Raw genomic sequence first — 8651 nt, forward strand, 5'->3', positions numbered from 1 at the left:
TTCTACATTTAAAAATCCTCATCTCAACTAGTGTAGTTATTATCTTTCAACATAGGAAGATGTTACAGAATCATTGGCTATATTTTCCATGCTGTACTACCATCCTGTGAACAAATTTATTATTATTGAGAATTTTAGTGCACCTTTATCTCCCTCACCTACCCCACCTACCCACCCAAACCTCCCCCATGGTAACCACCAGTCACTTCTTAGTGTCTATGAGTCTACTGGTATTTTTTTCATTTTGTTTTGTTTTTAGATTCCACAAGTAAATTAAATCATACGGTATTAGTCTTTCTCTGCCTAACTTATTTCACTTGGCATAATACCCTCTAGGTCCATCCACCTCACAAATGGCAGGATTTCTTTTTCATGGCTGAATACTATTCTACTGTGTATATATACCACATCTTTATCCATTCATCTACTGGTCGACACTCTGGTTGCTTCCATATCTTGGCTTTTGAAAATAATGCAGCAATAAACAGGGGTGCACACAGCTTTTCAAATCAGAGATTTCTTTTTCTTCAAGTAAATTCCTAGAAGTAGGGTTACTGGGTCATATGGTATTTCTATTTTTAGTTTTTTGAGAAGCATCCATAGTGCTTTCTGTAGTGGCTATGCCTATTTACATACATTCCCACCAACAGTATAGAAGGGTCCCCTTCCCTCCACATCCTCGTCAACACTTGTTATTTCTTATCTTTTGGATAGTGGCCACTCTGACTGTTTTGAGTTGATACCTCATTATGGTTTGACTTGCATATCCCTGATGATTAAAGATGTGGAGCATCTTTTCATATGCCTGTTGGCCATCTGTATTTCTTCTTTGGAAAAATGTCTATTTAGGTCCTCTGCCCATTTTTAAGTCAGGTTATTTGGGATTTTTTGGTGTTGAGTCATAGGAGTTCTTTACATATTTTGGATGTTAACAAATTGAATCATTTCTTATTAAATACCTTCATCTGAAATAGTAAATAATGACCAATACATATCAGAATGGGTTTCTGAAGAGTAAAGTCAAGCTCTCTTCCTTTGGTAAGGTTATCAAACAAGTAGCAGATTAGAGATATACCTCAGCACCAAGTGAACTAGAGCAAACTATTCAGTGATATTTTTCAAGCAGGATGGGAGCACAGGGGCCAGATGCTAGCATCTAATTCAGGAAGCCTTTGTTAAGCTGACTTTTCATGTACATTATCTATGTTAACCCACATATCAATCCTACAAGATAAGAGTGTCTTAAAATTTTGAGAAACTGGTTTAAAGGTATGTTATTTGCCTAATGTCATATAGCTAATAAATAAGCTAGGACTCAGGTACACATCTCTATAATTAAATTAAGTAATTTTTCCACCTTACTATATTGTCTCTCACATTTAATATACAACCCATTAAAATGCTATACCTAGAAAATAGGAAGTGTCAGTTGTAGCTTTTCAAATCACCAAGAGATGACTAGCTAGGTGACAGATTCAAGATCAGATAAACAGGTTCTAAAAATTAATTGGTTAACTATTTGAGAAGATCCTTTCCTTCCTCACATTTTATCCCTCCCAAATTACACATTAAGAAAAATTCAAAGAACATAAAACCATAAAATATAAAGAAAAACACCATGAAGGCGAAGACAGCTAGTATAAGAAACAGGAATGTGCTAACATTCTCAATTAAGATGAGTAAAAACTTCATGAGGAATCAGAATTAGGACTGCAGACCAGCTTTCAGAAAGCATAGATTAGACTACATAAAAATTCAAATAAAAAAAAGACAAAAAACTCTAACATTTTTTACAACTATTAAAATCTTAGATAAGATACATTTATTAAATCCATATTAAAAAATCTGAATACTATGATGGAAAAATGGACAAAGCTCATAAAATTTATAGCAATTTACAAAAACACTAGTGCCCAAAAGAGGGGAAAAGAAGAAATACTCAACTTCATTAGTAACGTAAAAAACCCATGTTAAATCTGAGATGTTTAACATATCAAATTGTTACAAAGAATTGTTGGTTTGTTTGTTTTAATGATAACCAGTGATGGCTGAAGTATAAGGAAAATGGCTACTCAAGCTTTTGGGAGTTTTATAATATAAATTATAGAACTTGGACAGCATTATACACCTTAACCCAGAGCCCTTATTTTTAAAATTTTATCCTAAGAAATATGTCTATCAAAGCATTTACAGTGAAAGGAAGAAGGAGGAGGTAGGGAAGGGAAGATGGATGGAATGCCTATTTTTAAATCTAGTTATGTACCTGTTAATTCATTCAAATTTTCTTTTAATTTCTCAAAACAAAAACTATAAGTCATTACATACAAAGTGATTTCAATTGCATTTGTGCATGTGTTTGCGATTGAAAGTAATTATCGTAGGTAATGGGATTATAATGCCATTTTCTTCTTCCCTCTTTGCTAAATGTTCCAAATTGAGTGCAGTGCATTTCACTTTTATGATCAGAAATTATTTCAAAAAATTTACTTTTATAAGTAATTTTTCAAAGTATACATTGTAAAACAATTTCAAAGCTAGCAAGTCTTCAAAGTTACTATTAAAACCATTCACAAAGGAAACAAAGACATTAAGATGTCATACCACTTTTCTTCTAAAATATGACTTTCCCCTTCTTAGTGTGTTTTGAGTTCAACTTGAACAGTTACACATATATATGTATATAAATAATGTAAATATACTGTTACACAAGAACTATATATATACTACATAAATACAAAAATGGAAATGAAAAGGAATAGAGTAAAAAAACAAATATTAATGTTAGTTCTATTATTTTCGATGCATTTCTAGGAGTACATGCAACCCAATAGGGAAATCACTGGAATAAACCACTCAGAATCAGGAGGCTGGGAGACTGGTATTCTAGTCTCAGCTTTCCCACTACCAGCCAACGACTTTTATCAAATCAATTAATTTTAAAGTACTTTAAGTATTTATAATTCCACTAGTCTCTAATAACTAAGTATTCTCTTTTAAAAGAGAAACTCAGGCAATTTGGAATATTCAACAAAAAGGAAACAATAGTTTCCCACAGTTACCCATGTTATAGAAACTTCTTTAAGAAAACTCTAACAAATGAAGAGCCAAAAGGACAGAACAGATTGTGTTGTATGCTCTCTAGATGTGAGAAAAATCAAACTCAATCCTGCGTTGTATAAAGCAAACTGTCCTAAAGGAAATAATTACCTTTAAAAGAATTCAGCACTATTTGTAAGACCATCCAAGAGTAAGAAAATTATAAAAACACTTTACATAATTTGCTTCTAAGATTCTTCCCAAAGTGAGCTTTAAAATTTATTTTTAAGCTGACATTTAATGTAGTCTACAAATAGAAGACTCAAGTTAATTTTCTACTCATCTGCTATTAGCAATGACAGTCAAAGATCTTAAAGGGAAATAATCTAAATTAAAAAAATAAAAAGGTTGTATTTCTTAAAAGTAGATAACAGTACCCCAATAGATGATTTTTTAAATGCCACATCATCTCTCTCTCCAATATATTCTCCCTTTCAGTTTCTCTACTATTCCACCTGGCATTCAAATTACATAGAAACTATGCTATCAGTCAATGGATGCCAACATAAAAAGCAAGAAAAAGAGCTTCCTGTTGTTCAATGTTGACTAGAATAAAGCAAAAGAAAAAAATCTCTGTAATTTCCAGTGGAAGAGTCCCATTGGCAAGGTTGTAAGTAGCCATTTTTAATTTGTTCCTTCCAAATGAGACAAGTAGATATGAATGTAAATTTACCTGATGGATGTCTTCCAAGATCACTGACAACTGCGCTATTTTCTGAACATAACAAACAAAGAGCTAACCAGCTGCATTCACTTTACTATTTATGAAACACCTTGATATATTTTATTTTATTACATTCTTAAACTCCTGACAATAAATAGTATTCTATCTCCATTTTTCATGTGAGGAAACAATGGCTTAGAGGGGTTAAGTGACTTTTATGTGATCCTAAATAAAGTATTCCAAGCAGAAAAGTATGATTACAATTTTGACCTTAGAAAAGTGTTATTCATAGTTTCTAATCAAGTATTTCAATCAGTGAGTGATACACTGTGACAGACTCACCCCCAACTAAATACTAAATGTTAATTGCAGTTTGTGACCAAAAGTACTAGACACTCATTTCAACTACAAAGACAAAAATAAGTACTATGTAATCAGATATCTTACATTTTTAAACAGAATAATATAATTAAACTATTAAGGATAAAGATGCTTTTATTGGCAAAGAAACCTTTTAGTATCTTACTAATCTTCAGGAATCTACATATTCCATATAAAATCTTTCCTCTTATATGTTCAAGTTTCTACTATTTCAAGTTCTCAGCTTATTGTATTCCTACTGCCTATAACTTACACTTAGCAACCTCTTAATCCTCTCCCAGAGAATATCTCTGAATTATATTGCTTACCTTCTATCTCTTAGTTCTAAATTGCTACCTGCTTAACAAGGTAGGTCTCAATTTCAAATACCAAAGTAAACCAGAGCAAGCCATTATAAGGGAAATGCAGTATTAACTTGAATTCCAATAAATATTGTATCCAAGAGGAGAAAAAAATTTTAGACAGTTCTTCCTCCATTAATAAACATCTATGACTCTCTCTTCCTCCATTACTGTGGGTTCATATCCAACAAAGAAACAAAATACAGCTGACCCTTGAACAACGCAGTGGTTAGGGGCGCTAACCCCTGGCACAGTGGAAAATCTGCATACAACTTTTGACCCCCCAAAAACTTCCCTACTAATAGCCTACTGTTGACCAGAAGCCTTAAGTGATAAAACAGTCAATTAATACACATTTTGTATGGTATATTTTTATTCTGTATTCTTACAATAAACCAGTGAGAAAAAAATTGTCACAAATCTCCAAAATACTTTTCAATATATTTATTGAAAGTAAATCCATCTATAAGTGGACCCTCGCAATTCAAACCTGTGTTGTTCAAGAGTCAAGTATAAAGAAATCAGACAGATGAAGATAAAAATATAGCTGAAACCAGTGGCTTATTACTTCAAGTAAATGAAACTTACTCAAAACTATAGACGTTCCATTTCCTTCTCCCTCATAAGGTCCAGCCTGCTTAGATAAACCTACCAGACAAAGTAGAGAATGTATGTCCTAAGAATTAGGAGCTCCAAAAATAGAACCAAAAGGCACTGAGCAAAAGCATACTCAATCCCTTCTCCTACCCTCACCTAATCCTCCTTACTCCAATCGAAGACCCACACTTTGCCCTCTATCTGCCTATGGTCCACTTCTTTCTTAGATCTGACTTCTAAATTTCCATTTTACACAGTTCAACTAAGTATGAATATGATTATGTGATTAAAGTACTTCATACTAATAGTAAATGTGGTTTAATCCACAGGATTCACTTCTACAAATATCATTAAGCTCTACCATATATGAGGTACTGGGTTTAATCAATCAAAATATCTATCTTCTTATGAGAAAATCTACTTAATTAAAATCAATCTTTTAATGGACGGTGTAAGCAAGAGGCACATGAATGTTTGCTACACATCACATTTTCCCTATCGATTTCTTTCCATCCTAAAGCTCCATCTTCCAGGGAATAAAATCCAAGGAATCAATATTGCTTCTAGTGAAAGTCAATGACTGGGAAGATAATGTGGGATGGTAAAGCAAACAGTAAACATTCAAACCCATAGATGAGATGTAGAGGGTCTCCTGGATTTAATTTTACATATAAATTCCAAGTACAATAAAGGGCTTCTCAATAGATAGATTTCCTTACAAGATACCTATAGATCATCTTTGCTTAGGACCATGAGTTACTAAACCACAAATACTGAGAGGTTTTTTCCTTCAGTTATTTCCACAGTTAAAATGTTAGTAAGTACCAGTTCAATTTGCCCTTCTGTATTTAAAAGCTATTAAACTTATCTACTATATTCATTAAACTTGGTATTTTTCCCAAGTCCTCCTGGGTTTGAAATTCTAAACTATCGGCAAAATTGCTTTAAGTCTTTTTTTCCCCAGTCATAAAATTTATTCCTTCTGAGCTGTAACAAAGGTCCAAAACTGGAGAGCAAGCTACAACTACTGACAGGATTAGGTTTGGTTGGGCCACATGAAGTTATTTTTAATTGTCTTAATTATTTGTCAGTATTTTAAAAAATCAAGAAACAGCAAGCAAAATTCTAGATTTCCTGTGTTCTCTCAGAAGGTTGAAGACTGGGCCCATAATCATGTATGGCACTAATCAGGTGGACCTGAGAACTAGATGTCCCTCTCAGATGAGACATAAACTCTCTAGCGCATTTCATTCTTTTTCATTTTCAACTGCCTAGTACCTGAAGTCATGTGAGCGTGCTATTCATAACCTATTCCTTTGAAAGGTGCCTAATATTTTCCACCTCCATGCTTCACTAAATCACCTAAATATAAAAAGCCACAAAGCAAACCTTACTGGTTTCATAATTCAGAATTAGTTTCAAACTTCATAATTAATAAATTATCACAAGGCTTAGAAGAACAGGTGAGAAAGTAAAAAATTCAGACTTGTGGAAGGTGACATAAAGAAGGTAAAAAGCCCACCTGAAAGCTTTTTTGAGAGAAAAAAAAGGGTGAAAGAACTCAAAAACTCTGCTGAGATGTTGAATGCTTTCCAGATTGAACACTGTTAAATGGTTCCCTACCACACTCCATTCTTCAGAATCTCCCTCCCCACTTTTTTATATGTAACAATGGAAGTTAGGTCATAAACTCTGAGAAATGTTAGAGAAATACATGAAATACATTTACACCTACAAAAATAATTATCCTCAAACACTTTTTTGTAACGGTCTTAATTCACCATCAAATCCTTTCCCAAGTGTTTTTTACTGCTTTCCACTTTATATTCAAATGACAACTGTGGTCTTCATTTACAAGGCTTGGACTTCAGTCCTGGATGGGCTCTTTAGTACACATACTTTTTTGGCCGTTAAGGCTACATTTCTTATTGTATCTCTTATCCCAATTTCTACCGTCTATTTCATTCAAAATTTATCCCTAATCTCCTCTCTAAAAAGTCTTGATCAAATCTGGGGGGGTGGAGGGTGTACCCAACTGTCCAAATAAAATTAATATACCGTGCTGTTTCACTGAGACTGTGCATTTAGAGAAAAAGCATAAAGGTTCTTAAAGATGAAAAAAATGCACAAAGTGACAAGCAAGTGAGGTTGTATCTTTAGCATATCCGGACTAATGACTTGTCATGGACTCAAAATAAGGAGGAGAAAAGAGAAGTAGAAAATCTGTGAAGTCCAGGGACGGTCACATTGTCCCCGCACTAACAAATTACTAAGCGATGTCTCCCCTCCCTGCACCCCATTCCCGAGGAAAAGGGGTGTGAGAAGACTTGTACATGAAGAAAAAAATAAAAAGCTTCCCTGTGCAAGGTTTGGGAAAACAAAGCTTCACCATACTGGTACTGTTTCAGCATAAAACCATACAACGCATTACTGAAGTCTCTCTCACTCCTCTTCATCCAAGGGGAGACTACCTGTCACTTTATCCCCTATTGTAAAGCGCCCTCAACACGTCGCTGCGATAGTCCGGGGATGACAGAAAAGGGGTGGGGCAAGGGGTTACTCCGCCAGGAGAGGGAGAGATGAGGGTGTCGCCTTCATCCCTGGGGAAAGGCCTCGGAACTCCCAACCCAAAAACAGCACCCGTGAAACCCAAGTCCCTTCCGGGCCGCTCCGAATTGGGTACCAGGGGCCGGCGGCCAGAACCCCACCCACGGTCTCCCAGCAGGGTCCAGGACGCCCAGACCACTGCCACCGCAGCCACTGAAGCGCAGATTCGTCCTTCGCCCCCGCCAAACCCAGCCTCCGGCACCGCCCCCACCGAGGATCCAGCTGAGTCTAATCACCCTCGAACCTGTAGTTCCCCTTGAGTGTCCACTCGGTGGCTAGACAAAGGCAGGGGCTAGCGACACCTCCGCTTCCTCCTCAACCGGATCCCTTCCGAGGTGTCCGTGGTGGAAGCCGCTCGGGAGGTGGTGGAGAGCCGCTCCGGCAGGTTGCAGGCCGGCTCCTAAGCCTCTTCTCGCGAGAGCCCGCAGTTCGAGGTGGCGAGGATAGCTGAATTCTCGCGAGAATGGCCACTCAACGCCCAGGAGTGGGCGGGACGCTGAGAGCGTGGGCCCCTGAGGGAGGGGCCGCCTGGGGTGGGCGTCAGGCCCCGGGGCTGGCGCCGTTTTGTGGAAGGCGCGGTCCTCACACTCTTCAGCTCCGGTTCAGCAGGGAGCTTTCAAACTGAATGGCTGTGAGCCATCTTACCCACAGACATTTGAATCCCACATTTTTCCTTCGATTTCCTGTCACCGTTAGAAAAAAAGCGGACAGCTTCTCCAGCCCAGAGTTGGAGAAAAACCTCCCGAACCTTAAGTTTACTCAGGGAAACTGCCGGCTCAGCTGGCGGGTATTAAACTAATTTGGGTTCATTAAAGGCAGTCGTCGTGAGGGCAGCCCTTTATTCTCCAGCGTCCGCTGCTGTTTGTTTTCAAACGCTGGGTTGGCGGGAACCGGTGTACCAACTGCAACTCCTGCAGTTGGGCCACGTATTATTGAATGTTGAGAGTAACCTGGAAGCGATGTTG

At 37.0% G+C, this 8651-nt stretch overlaps 1 protein-coding gene across 8 annotated transcripts in view; it reads right to left on the reverse strand.

Annotated features, from left to right (window-relative positions):
• The window catches only part of BTBD10 (BTB domain containing 10), a 76897-nt gene extending 68785 nt beyond the window's left edge, over positions 1–8112 (reverse strand). For 2 of the 8 annotated variants that reach the window (XM_037026849.2, XM_073216243.1), the window contains exon 1: positions 7931–8112. The gene's annotated coding sequence lies outside the window, so the exon portion shown is untranslated. Of the gene's footprint in view, positions 1–5070; positions 5131–7922 lie in introns of all 8 variants that reach the window. The other 6 variants (XM_073216244.1, XM_037026846.2, XM_073216245.1 and 3 more) reach the window with 6 other exon arrangements.
• Between the last annotated feature and the right edge of the window lie 539 nt (positions 8113–8651).

This window comes from Manis javanica, chromosome 11, assembly GCF_040802235.1.
Source record: "Manis javanica isolate MJ-LG chromosome 11, MJ_LKY, whole genome shotgun sequence".
NCBI classification, from domain to species: domain Eukaryota; kingdom Metazoa; phylum Chordata; class Mammalia; order Pholidota; family Manidae; genus Manis; species Manis javanica.